Source organism: Bufo bufo, chromosome 2 (genome assembly GCF_905171765.1).
Source record: "Bufo bufo chromosome 2, aBufBuf1.1, whole genome shotgun sequence".
In the NCBI taxonomy this organism is placed as follows: Eukaryota; Metazoa; Chordata; class Amphibia; order Anura; family Bufonidae; genus Bufo; species Bufo bufo.
In genome coordinates, this window is record NC_053390.1 from 433,997,001 (window position 1) to 434,011,203 (window position 14,203).

A 14,203-nucleotide genomic window follows, 5' to 3' on the forward strand; every position below is an offset into this window, starting at 1 on the left:
GCAAACCACTATACAGCATGGGGACGAGCAATGGCATAGCGATCGCTCCTCCCCATACTGCGGAGGAGATCGCTGCATGTAAGTGCAGCGGTCTCCTCTGCTAGTAAGCAGGCAATTGCCGGGAGGGAACGCTTTCCTGCCGACAATCGTCTGCCACATCGGGCTGTGTAATGCAGCCTTTAGAGCCCTGTAGAAGACCACAGATAACACTGAGATATCATACACTTTTTCTAGAAAAACATTGTGGCTCAGTTCTTTGTGAATGCAAAGTACAAAGTAGTTTTATTAGATCCAAATTAAGGAAAATAATACATATACTTTAACAAAGAAATCTGTTCCTTTTTATCTTCAAGAAATAAATGGTAATTTAATTTGCGCTATATCGAGAACTTTTTCAAGCTGAGTCTAGAATATGGGGTAAGGGCATATGAGAAAGCGGTACATATCATTGATCCTTGCTAAAAATGTTCTAAGGGCTCTTTCACACCTGCGTTATTGTCTTCCGGCATAGAGTTCCGTCGTCGGGGCTCTATGCCGGAAGAATCCTGATCAGGATTATCCTAATGCATTCTGAATGGAGAGTAATCCGTTCAGGATGCATCAGGATGTCTTCAGTTCCGGTACGGAACGTTTGTTGGCCGGAGAAAATACCGCAGCATGCTGCGCTTTTTGCTCCGGCCAAAAATCCGGAACACTTGCCGCAAGGCCGGATCCGGAATTAATGCCCTTTGGAAGGCATTGATCCGGATCCGGCCTTAAGCTAAACGTCGTTTCGGCGCATTGCCGGAGCCGACATTTAGCTTTTTCAGAGTGGTTACCATGGCTGCCGGGACGCTAAAGTCCTGGCAGCCATGGTAAAGTGTAGCGGGGAGCGGGGGAGCAGTGTACTTACCGTCCGTGCGGCTCCCCGGGCGCTCCAGAGTGACGTCAGGGCGCCCCAAGCGCATGGATCACGTGATCGCATGGATCACGTCATCCATGCGCATGGGGCGCTCTGACGTCATTCTGGAGCGCCCCGGGAGCCGCACGGACTGTAAGTATACCGCTCCCCCGCTCCCCGCTCCTACTATGGCAACCAGGACTTTAATAGCGTCCTGGGTGCCATAGTAACACTGAAAGCATTTGGAAGACGGTTCCGTCTTCAAATGCTTTCAGTACACTTGCGTTTTTCCGGATCCGGAGTGTAATTCCGGCAAGTGGAGTACACGCCGGATCCGGACAACGCAAGTGTGAAAGAGGCCTAACACTCTGTTACAGAAACCACGTATCCTTAGTTTTTCTGTTTCTTTTCTGTTACAATAGGTTACCATTGATCCTGTTATAGTGGGATACTAACCGTGCTGAACTGTTGGACTGTAATATACCAATTTACAGTGGAAAACACCAGTAATGGGGTTATTCCTATGTTTTTGCCTCTCTGAAAAACCGCAGCTGTCACTTGTTTTTATTTTTTCATTGCTGTGGGTGTATGAGGCCTTGTTTTATGCGGGAAAATCTTTTTTTTTTTTTGTGAAATTCATATAGAAATTCATAGAAAGAAACAATGTTCTGCTTCACAGTAAATAACCTGATCGATTATTACTTCAGATTATTACAGTCATGGCGATACCTAATATGCGTTTCTTTTTATTATTTAGGGTGCTTTCAAATGTGTGGTATTTAGTGGAGTTTTTCTGTACTTTTGTGTTTTTTTGTTCCAGATGTTGGCTGAAGGTCTGTGTAAAATAGGAAATGCAGGACACACAAGTGTTTCTATGCTACTGGCATTTTTCTTTACTAGGTGGTGATTTATATATTGCTTCCTGCGAGGATTCGGAGGACCTGAGAAAGCAAAGACAGGAAGAACAGACCAGATAGCTTGCTGGGTAAATGGTGATGTATAAGACTTTGTTACGTAAAGGCAGTTGGAGTGTGATCATAAGGACTGTGAGCATGTATGTACGCTGTTTTGTAAGAGGCAGCCCTGAATCAACCAGCAGCATTTCCAGCACTTATATCTATGCAGATTGTTATGTTTCCCTCCGGCCACCAGAGGCCACTGTGACTGAACAGGAACCTGAGTTGAGAGTTAAAGGGAATCTGTCACTAGCATATTAGCAATAGTGAGTAGACGGAGCCTCTAGGTGCTGAAAAGACACCCCCATAGCACCTAGAGGCTCATTTGCATATCAATAAAAGTATGTTTTTAAGCCTAACGGCAGCAGACAAAGGTGATACAAGAGCACTGTTAGGTAGTGCAGACACTAGTAGATCGCTAGTGTCAGTCAGCAAAAAATCACAAAATCTGGTGGTAGAAACCCTTTAAGGGACAGACCAGAGAGATAAGAGAAGTGACAGGACAGAGTTTAGATTACAGGTTGAATTAACCCTTTAGGGTCAAATTGGCTTCTCAAGGAGATATATATATGTTAAAGGCATCCTTTCTTTTGTCTCATTCAGTAGCTATCTAACTATTGAGAGAGATGTATTTTTTATAAATACATTTAGACATTTAACCCTTCATTTTAATTATATTATTTACCCCAGTGTTAAATTCATACCCCCTGGATGCTTTAATCATATACATAAATATGATAATTTGGGGCAGGGTAATGAGCCCAGTCCTCCACACCATAGAGCAAAGTGTGCAGATACTGCATATGTTTGGAAAATATAATAAAAAGTTTGTGAAAGAAAAAAAAAGGAAAACCTCCCTGAAATGAGAAGTACACCTCCCTGAAATGAGTTTTTGCAGGTTGGGATGTCTGAGCAGGAGACTATAATAGTAGAAAAGATAGGTTGCTGGTGGCTCACCTGACCAGTACAATGTATAGGTGTCCTAGGTTTAGACTGATTCACCCAATCAGAAAGGAAGGTTATGCAATAGAAGAGTATACCACCACAGACCACCAAAACAGCGAGCCCTCCATGAAATCTTTGAAGACATGAAACATGTTCAGAATAAGCAGCGGCACTACAATATTGACAAAGACCACACAATCCAAAAAATTGGATCCCAAAAAATTGGATCCCAAAAATTGGATCAAAAAATCGGATCCAAAAAACTGGATCCAAAAACCGGACCCTAACAAAAAACCACAAAAGACAAAATCACCAATAAATTGAGGGGTCCGCCATCAAATATTGAAAACACCTAAGATAAGAACCGCATAATCTAAAAAACAGGATCTCAAAAAATTGGTTCCCAAAAATTGGATCCGAAAAATTGCATCCAAAAATCATTCCCCAACAAAAAATCACAAAAGACATCAATCCACCAAAAAAAGATTGAGGGGTCCTCCATTACATATTGAAAACACCTAACAATGATAAGAACCACACAATCTAAAAATTGGATCCCAAAAATCGGACCCAAAAAATCAGATCCAAAATTGGATCCAAGAAACCAGACCCCAACAAAAAATCACAAAAGACAACAAACCACCAAAAAGATTGAGGGATCCTCCATCAAATATTAAAAATACCTAACATTATCTCATAACGCACACCACTAAATACACCAATACCACCAACAAACTCAACAAGCACTATTCACAAATGTCCCTCACTAATGCCACCATTAGACACCACCCCCCGCCAACACACAAATTAAGGCCTCTTTCACACTACAGTATGTCCATTTCAGTGTTTTGCGTTCCGTTTTTCACGGATCCGTTTTTTTGTTTTTTTGTTTCCGTTGTGTTTCGGTTCTGTTTTTCCGTTCCGTTTTTCCGTATGGCATATACAGTATACAGTAATTACATAGAGAAAATTGGGCTGGGCATAACATTTTCAATAGATGGTTCAGAAAAAAATGGAACGGAAACGGAACACATACGGATGCATTTCCGTATGTGTTCCGTTTTTTTTGCGGACCCATTGACTTTAATGGAGCCACGGAAAGTGATTTGTGGCCAAATATAGGACAAATATAGTTCTATCTTTCAACTGAACGGAAAAACGGAAATACGGAAACGGAATGCATACGGAACACATTCCGTTTTTTTTGCGGAACCATTGAAATGAATGGTTCCGTATACGGACCGTATACGGAATGCAAAAAACGGACCGCAAAACGGAAAAAAAACCCGAAAGAGGCCTAAAGCACATAATCACTACCTAGATCACATCACATCAACTTCACCTCAAAGAAGAAATAACCCCAAAAAAGAATCACAACAACGCAACCCACCTCACATAACACTCCCTAGACATGGAATATATCCCAAAAATCCCCAAAAAACAAAAAACACATTCAATCACAAAAAACTGCAGAAAAAAACCCCGCAGCGGTACTGCAGTAATGACAAAAACTGCACAATTCTCACCAAAAATTAAAAAATTATAAAATCCCCAACTAGAGACTGGTACAGCAATACACCAACTGACACTAACCCTCCAAACAAAATAAAAAGAATAAATAAAGATAGATAACAACCGACATCATGAGATCCTTAAATCAAAACAGTGAAATCCAACTCAGGTAATACATCCAATGATACAGTAGGCGAGTATAACAGACAACCCCAAAATCGGATCTCATCCAATTAAAAAAAAAAAACGGCTCCAAAAAATCGGATACAAAAAAATCGGACATATCCAGATTTTCAATAAAACCATCGCACTTAAAAGTTCGGATTACAAAAATCGGATCCAGTCCAGGTCTTCGATAGATCAACAAACAGGGTATAAAAGGTAACACAACGGCAGTCAGCGGGCTACCACTGATGAAGAAGGCAGCTAAGACCTTCGAAACGCGTTTGGTGACTCCCCCACAAACCCGCTAAACACATTACCTTGGAAGCGCTTCCACATAATCTATTTTACCCAAATTTTTACAGCAAAGACACGTGAGACGCCAGACAAGTGACGTCACACCCACGTGGAACACCAAAGACCGGGAACAGCCATCACAGAGCGCAGCAAGGACGCTCCAGCAGCCGGGACACTCGTACTTCACAAAGAAGGTAAACCACAGTCAGGGTGCAGCCCTTCTCAGTGTGTGGGACGCCACACCAGGTGCAGCACCCGACTGATATATTACCCCCACCTTTTTGTTATCCTTTTACTGTGACCAACAACAGTGTCCGGCCTGCAATCCCTAAACAGGGAAACATTGCATTTTTCCTCTGCAACATTTTATATATTTTATAGACATTTTCTATTGCAAAATGGTTATAATGGATACTCACCCACCAGGGTGCTAATGAACTATTGAACTAATTGAAGGTGGAAATCACCATCAGACGACCACCATATTGTTCCATTTTTTGAATCCACCATCTCTGCAATTTGCCATTGCGCACCCCCACCTCTGCAATTTGCAATCTTTTATTTTTATTTAAATTTTTTTACTTTTTAAATTTTTATCTCCACTTTTATTATTATTATCACTATTACCCCTTTAATCGATCCTCCCATATATTATTGACATAGATTATAAATAAATACAGATTTTTACCACCCTACTTGTGTACATTGCTCTTTAAAGTGTTATCGCCAGATGTAGAGTGCCGGTTTCCATTATACTCTTCTACAGGAGACTATAATAGTAGAGTTTTCCCTGACAGCTGTGGAGCAGCACACAGAGGACTTCATCATGTGTTCCAGAGGAGTGGGGCCGAGTGCAGAGACCAGTACAAGCCGGATCCTTCCTGCCAGAGCTGAAACAAGGTGAAGATCTGAATCTGCTGTGACCAGAGAGAAAGACAGACAAGCAAGCGACCGGACCTGGAGCCAGACTGCATCTTATTGGAGCAAGGAGAATCTGCAGACCTGTGAGTGGCACTGGTGCTTTTCTGTGATAGGTTATAGAGAAAGGGACTTTAGATAGGAGTATATTAGTATGAGTGTAGCCTAGACTCTTATGTGTTTGCTGCGGAACACATTTATTCTTACTCTTGTTCAAGTATTCTGTGTAAACCTGTTTACCTCTGACCACTACATGTAGCGCTGCGAGCAGGGTACAGTCAGAGAAATGGAGGCAGCTGAAGGCCATGTGCATAATGCGAATCTGAGCACCTCAGGCAATGGTGGAACCCCTGCAAGGGCCCTCCCTATTGGCACGTTGTTTAACTTGCTACGCAAATTTGATGGCCAGAACATGTCATTGTCAGACTGGGTGTCAAGATTACAGAGCGCTGCTAGGATTTACAATGTCAGCCCAGAACTACAAGTAGAAATCGCTTTGGCCGCCCTAGAGGGTGAGGCCCGACAAAATGTTCTACTACAACCGGAAGCCACGCGCAATACATTGAAAGAGATTCCTGGAAGAAATATACGGTGAAACGGCCAGCGCAGGGCACCTCAGGGCGAAATTCTTTTACCGAATTCAGCGAGAAGAGGAAGGTGTCTCGCAGTATGCAATGGCGCTACAGGAAATGTTGGCCGAGGTGCAGAAAAAAGAGGCGGACGGAGTAACCGCCATGGGAACTGCAGATCGGATCCTGCGGGAACAATTCATTCTGGGACTCTACAGCACTCCCCTGAAACGGGCCTTGCAGAAACGAGTTAGGGTGGACCCTACACTAACCTTTTGACAAATATTAGCAGAGGCAGTGGCACGGAGCAAAGAAGAAAGTTATGTGTCCGGAGTGATACGGACCCAGACCGTCACCTCCCTCGGGGTTTCAAAGAGCGAAGAGGTCCTAGTCAGAGTAGTACAAGACTTACAGAGCTCTCTGAGTGCTATGCACGAAAAGTTGACACACCTGAAAAAACGGATGGAGTCTTGCTATACCCCTGAAACTGCCTACCCGGCCCGACAAACAAGTTTATCAGGCGCCCCCATGGGTTCCTATACCAGAATATCCTCACCCTAATTTACCTTCTCACCAAGCTCCTCAATATCCTCCAAGGAGGCCCGTCAATCAAGTCCTAAGGGCACCCCCCAGACAAGGAGAAGGCCATCAAGGGGCACAGTGTTGGCAGTGTGGAAATTATGGACATTATGCCAGAGAGTGTCGGAGTGATGTGGCTGGACGCCCAGAGCCACCGTTAAACTTCCTGCCCCCGCAGCAGTGGGGCGTACTGCGGGGGAGGTGGAGAGCAAAGATACCCAGTATGGCTCCGAACACCTGGTCGCAGGGTGTCCCACCATTCGAGCTGAATTTGAAGGCATTCCGGTTGACTGCTTAGTGGATACCAGGTCACAAGTAACGACTATGCCTGAGTCACTCTTCTACCGTTACTTCCAAGCGCTGGCCAAGCGAGAGCGAGAGACGCTGGTCCGGGTTACAGCGTCCAATCAACAACAGATCCCTGTCACAGGAATCGTGTGGATGAATGTACGGCTATGTGGGCAAGAAGTGGGACAGAAAGGTATCCTGTTGGTCCCTGAGACGTTCAAAGAAGATGTGCCTGTGATAATGGGCATGAATATTCTGCGAGAATTGGATAAGATAATGTTCACCAAATGGGGGCCGGGCTATTGGAAGCAAGCCACTCAACACAAACCTACTCAGAAAGCGTTTCAACGGCTGATCCGATTCTGTGGGACACAGAAAAGTGTCCCAGCACACCAGTCTGTGGGAACAATCCGAGCGCCAGGAAAGGCTACCCTCACCCTCCCCCTGGACGGGAGATCGTGTTGACGTTACCCGTGGGAACCTTCCGCAATCTTGAAGGTAAGGAGGTGTTCATTGAGCCGACGGCCCTAGGAGAGTTGGGTCAGGATGTCCTGGTGGCCCGAACACTGGGAGTGGTCCAGAATGGGCGAGTACCCATAAGAGCTGTGAATATGGGACATCTAGAAGTTTCCTTGATGCCAGGAGTGGAATTGGCTCGTGTGTACCTACATCGGGGAGAAGTACTGAGTCAGAGAGAAGTGACTCTAGCTCCGGTAGGTGATGCTGTTTGGACCCTGGCAGTTACTGCCAGTGTAGAAGAGATGCCGACTCCAGAATGGAATGGGAGAACCATCTTGGATCAAATGGAAATAGATGTGAAGGCTCTCAGTTCGGACCAACGGCAAGCAGTTGAAAACATGCTGTTGGAGAATCAGGCTACATTCGCCCGTCACGCCGATGACTTTGGCTGCACGGATGCTATCACACATGAGATACCGACGGGGGACACTCCTCCAATTCGGGAGAGATATCGGCAGATTCCGCCCAAGTTGTACCAGGAAGTGAAAACATGTTGAAACAGATGATAGATTCCGGAGTGGTGCGGGGCAGCCAAAGCCCTTGGGCGGCCCCAGTGTTGATTGTTAAGAAGGATGGCACTATTCGGTTTTGTGTGGATTACCGGCGGTTGAATGCATGCACCGCGCGAGACTCATAGCCTCTGCCACGTATCAAGGAGTCTCTGACTGCTCTAGGACGAGCCAAATACTTCTCTACCTTGGATGTGGCGAGCGGGTACTGGCAAGTACCAGTGGCCGAGCAAGACAAGGCAAAGACAGCGTTCATACTCCCCATGGGACTATTCGAATTCAACAGGATGCCATTTGGGCTGACTAATGCCCCGAGGACCTTCCAGCGGCTGATGGAGAGATGCCTGGGAGACCTGAATTTTGAAGCCACTCTGATATACCTGGACGATATCATCGTATACTCTGCTACTTTTCAAGAACACCTGAATCGGCTAGGGCAGGTACTTGAGCGACTGCGATCCCATGGCTTGAAGGTAAAGCCAAAGAAGTGTCATCTCTTAAAGAGGGAGATCGAGTACTTGGGCTATAGGGTGTCCCAAGACTGAGTGTTGCCGTCCCAAGACAAAGTGGCTGCAATATGACAATGGCTAGTGCCCAGAACGCTGCGGGAGTTGAAGGCCTTCCTTGGACTGATCGGGTACTACCGGCGCTTCATCAAAGACTATGCCAAGATAGCGGGCCCTCTGAATGAGTTGTTGAGAGGAACGGCTGGGCAACCCAGGGGCCAAGGTATTCCCTGTGGGCAGAAGCAGGAAGAGGCCTTCCAGGCCCTGAAAGAAGCTCTGACATTGGCCCCCATATTTGCTTATGCAGACTTTGATAAACCATTTCTCTTATCTACTGATGGCAGTGTCTACGGACTCGGGGCAGTCCTGTCGCAGGTACAAGATGGACATGAGAGAGACAGAGCGAAACCCCCACAACTACAGTTCCTTCCGGCTTGAACTCCTTGCCCTGGTGTGGGCTATGACGGAGAAGTTTGCAGGATATTTGACAGGAGCTAAGATCTTTGTATGGACTGATAACAATCCCCTGGCCCATCTGGATACTGCCAAGTTGGGAGCCCTGGAACAACGCTGGGCAGCTCGCCTTGCTAAATATGACTTCTCAATTCGCTACCGTTCCGCTACAGAGAACACTAATGCTGATGGCCTGTCAAGGGTTACTTTTGAGACCCCAGTAGGGGATGTCGATGAACAAAAGGAAGAAGATGAAACTCCGGATTTCCGCAAGTTCGTTCTGCCCACAGTTGTGGCCCAGACAAGTGGGGAGGCCCGTAAACTACCCAAGGCATTGGGGAGGACTAATGAGGACTGGGGCCAATTACAGGATGAAGATGTTGGACTGCGGCAGATGAAAAGCTGGGTAACCCAGCGAAGGAAGCCCAACAGAAAAGTAAGGGCTGACCTGGATGCCGAGATGAAGTCCGTTCTACATCAATGGGACAGACTGGAAATTCACGGAGCTGTTCTGTACTGCAAGTGGCAACAGCCCAATAACCTAGAGGCAAGGTGGCAAGTAGTCATACACGGAAGCGTGGCATGTGAGATAGCAAAAGAAGCCCATGAATTTGGAGCTCACTTCGGGCCCGCCAAGACTTACCAGTGGCTGCAGCGTTATGTGCATTGTCCGCGACTGGAGACCGCAGTGGAGGGAGTTTGCCGACAGTGTCGAGTGTGTGAACTCACTAAAAGCATGGAACAGAGGGCACCCCTCCAGTCCATACAGACTAAAGAACCGCTGGAATTATTGATGATAGACTACCTCCTCGTAGGACAATCATCAAGAGGTCCACAGTACTGCCTGGTCATGGTTGACCACTTCTCCAAGTTTGCAGTAGTCTCCCCAACTCGGGATCAGACGGCTGAGTCCACAGCATGCGCTATCTGTCAGGATTTCATCCGGGTCTACGGGTGTCCAAAGCGGATCCACTCAGATCAAGGGGCGTGCTTTCAAGGGAAAGTAATGGAGGAGTTACACCGACTGTACGGTATTGATAAATCCAGGACGACCCCCTATCATCCCCAAGGGAATGGGACCAGTGAGCGCTTCAACCGGACGCTGCTACAAATGCTGAGAACGCTAGAGGAAGACAAGAGGGCACACTGGCCTGATTACCTGCCTAAACTAGTCTGGGCCTACAATAATCGGGTCCATACCACCACCAGTTACACCCCGTATATGTTACTGTTTGGGAGAGCTGGTAGAGAAATCGTTGAATTGAACCTGGAACAGCGAGAAGACCTAAAGGAGCGATCAACCAGCTCATGGGTGAAAGAACACAGTCAGCGACTCCAGACCATCCGCCGTTTGGCAGGCCAGCGGTTACAGGAGAGAACTCATACGGACCGTCCTCCAGTCCAGGAGGTGCCACTGAAACCTGGAGACCGGGTCCTGGTACGAGAGAAACGCCCCAGAGGCAAATTGAGTGAGCGCTGGGAAGTACAGCCATACAACGTGATCAAGAGAGTGTACCCTAATTGTCCGTTTTACGAAGTGCAAGTTGAAAATGAGGAGTTGTTTCACGGACTTTACATAGGAATATGCTACGGCCATGCCGGTCTGCAGATCCTGCACCTATTCAGAGGACCCCTTCTCCTCCTGCTCCATACCCCGAACGTGTTATCTCTGATGGAAATGAATGTGAAGACCGGTGGACCGTTCCTGACACTGCGGAAGGTCCCCAGGCCGCAGCTGATGAGGCTCCTGCTACAGAACCACTACCATCTCGCAGTGAGGAGAAACCCGCGACCACATGCAGATCTCCTGCTGTAATGGAAGAGCCCAGGTTAACAACTCCCAGTGGAGAAAGTCAGGTCCTAGCAGATAGTCAAGACCTCCGGAGATCCAGTAGGTCTACTGCAGGGGTTCCACCAAACAGGTACGCTGCTGACGAGTTCATTTGGTCTGCCTGTAGGTATTGTGGACAATGTTGTACTGCCGTTTAAATGTTCCATTAACCCCTTTTTTTTTTCATGGACTATATAGCGAGGCCGAAGACGGCCACCTTTAAGTAGGGAGGCATGTAAGAGGCAGCCCTGAATCAACCAGCAGCATTTCCAGCACTTATATCTATGCAGACTGTCATGTGTCCCTTCGGCCACCAGAGGCCACTGTGACTGAACAGGAACCTGAGTTGTGCTGGCCCGAGGCTAAGAAAGAGTTAATACGTTTTTCCCGGGCTGTTCTAGAAGTTGTTGGGGCCTTGCTGAGATAACAGGGAGAGATGGACTGCTGAGAGATAACAGTAAAAGGGTGGAGCAGCAGGAGGCTATATTAGCTGAGTTTCCCCTGACAGCTGTGGAGCAGCACACAGAGGACTTCACCGTGTGTTCCAGAGGAGTGGGGCCGAGTGTCAGAGACCAGTACAAGCCGGATCCTTCCTGCTAGAGCTGAAACTAGGTGAAGATCTGCATCTGCTGTAACCAGAGAGAGAAAGACAGACAAGCAAGTGACCGGACCTGGAGCCAGACTGCATCTTATTGGATCCAGGAGGATCTGCAGAACTGTGAGTGGCACCGGTGCTTTTCTGTGATAGGTTATAGAGAAAGGGACTTTAGATGCTCTGTACAAGCGTCCCCTGAGTAGCAGGGGTAGATAGGAGTATATTAGCTGAGTGTAGCCTGGACTCTTATGTGTTTGCTGCAGAACGCATTTATTCTTACTCTTGTTCAAGTATTCTGTGTAAACGTGTTTATACTGTTAATCCTATTTTCCGGCAGTTTCATTTTGCTCTTTAATAAAGCCGGTTTATCTTTAGTCTTCTTGTCCGCTGTACTGTACTTGAATCCTGCTTTGCGGTCTCTCCCTCCTCTGACCGCTACAGTTTGAAGAGGATCCACAGCTGGTACAGAGTTGCTGACAAGAACCCATTTGGTTGGGTGGAATGCCAGAGACACAAGTAAGGCTACTTTCACACTTGCGTTCGGGGTTCCACTTGTGAGTTCCGTTTGAAGGCTCTCACAAGCGGCCCCGAACGGATCCGTACAGCCCCAATGCATTCTGAGTGGATGCGGATCCGCTCAGAATGCATCAGTATGGCACCGTTTGGCCTCCGTTCCGCTCAGCAGTCGGACACCCGAACGCAGCTTGCAGCGTTCGGGTGTCCGCCTGGCCGTGCGGAGCCAAACAGATCCGTCCAGACTTTCAATGTAAGTCAATGGGGACGGATCCGTTTGAAGTTGACACAATATGGTGCAATTTCAAACGGATTCGTCCCCCATTGACTTTCAATGCAAAGTCAGGACGGATCCGTCTGATTAACTTTTAGACTTAGATTTTTTTTTTTTTATATAATGCAGACGGATCCGTTCTGAACGGATACCATCGTTTGCATTATAGGAGCGGATCCGTCTGTGCAGACACCAGACGGATCCGCTCTGAACGCAAGTGTGAAAGTAGCCTAAGCCTGTTACCTCTTGTAAGACTCCTGTAACCATCAAGCTTGTTGCCCCATGTGACAGCAATAAAAACCTTATTTTCAAGATACCACTGTTTACACCTAAGTCCTTCTGCCATTCTTGAGTGGGGAGCCACATACACCTTTCGCTGGCCAAAAACATCTTTTGTGTGGTCTGACATAGTTACATAGTTACACAGTTAGGGTCCGTTCACACGTCCGGGCCGGCACTCCTATAGAAATGCCTATTCTTGTCCGCTATTGCGGACAAGAATAGGACATTTTCAAATTTTTTTTGGGAGCCGCGGACCAGAAGATCGGGGCCGCGCACCGGAAATGCGAATGTGGACAGCACACTGTGTGCTGTTCGCATCTCTTCTGGCCCCATTGAAAATGAATGGGTCCGGATCCGTTCCGCAACAGTGCGGAACAGATACGGACCCATTCTACGGACGTGTGAATAGACCCTTAATACAGTTGAAAAAAGACATAAATCCATCAAGTTCAACCAAGGGATAGGTGAGAACACGAATCCCAGAAGGAAGTGAGACTCAGATTTGTACACGTTTTTCATAAGCATTAATGTCATTTACTTTTAAGAATTCATCGAAACCCTTTTTAAAACTGTCCACTCTTCCTGCTGTGACCACATCCTGAGTAAGTCTATTCCACAGATTCACCGTTTTTACTGTAAAAATGCCTTGATGTCTCTGGAGACTGAACTTCTTCTCCAGTCAGAGGCAGTGCCCCCTTGTCTTTTGAGGGGATTTTATATGGAACAGCTTTTCGCCATATTTTTTGCATGACCCATTTATATATTTGTATAGGTTAATTATGTCCCCCTTAGACATCTCTTCTCAAGACTAAATAAATGTAATTCTTTTAATCTTTCTTCATAACTAAGACCCTCCATGTTATGACTACTTAGTGCTCCACTATTTAACCATTAGGTGTATGCTACTGGAGAATATCTTTAATTGATGAACTGGTAAAATAAATTGGATTGTGATAGTGGTCCATAAACATGTAATACTTATTATAGCATTGTTATATGGGCCTAAAAAGCCCGTGAGCACAGTTTTATGGATTTCTACGACACTAATCTGGAATACAGTCATGTGCATGAAGCTAGGATTTCTTTATTTTCCTATATGATTCCACATACTTGCCAGATTTTGAGAAGGAACATCAGGAAGATATTTGAAATAACACACAACTTTTATTTACCCTATACCCTGCCCATTAATATAGCATGCTTCAAAACCTAAAGCATTTGAATCATAAATAGCACACGTTACCCCCTTCATCATATGTACCGATCATAACAGATCCCCATGTCACACCACCTAAACTAATATAGACTCAACAACAGACACCCTAAACAAATACATACCTTAGACAAGACCCCCTAAAATAATACAAATCCTATAAACAAAAATAGATTCCAGACCACAAAGTACACAGACGCCAGAGTAGGGGTCTTAAAGGGGTTGTCCCACAAAAAATATTCAGCAGTTTTCAAACCAGCACCTGGATCTGAATACTTTTGTAATTGCATGTAATTAAAAATTTAGCATAGCCACTGAGCTATTCAATAACATGTATCTGTATAGCGCCACTTGCTGTTCTTTTTCTTATTTCTTTGTCCGGCTCACTGAGAAGGCCGCACA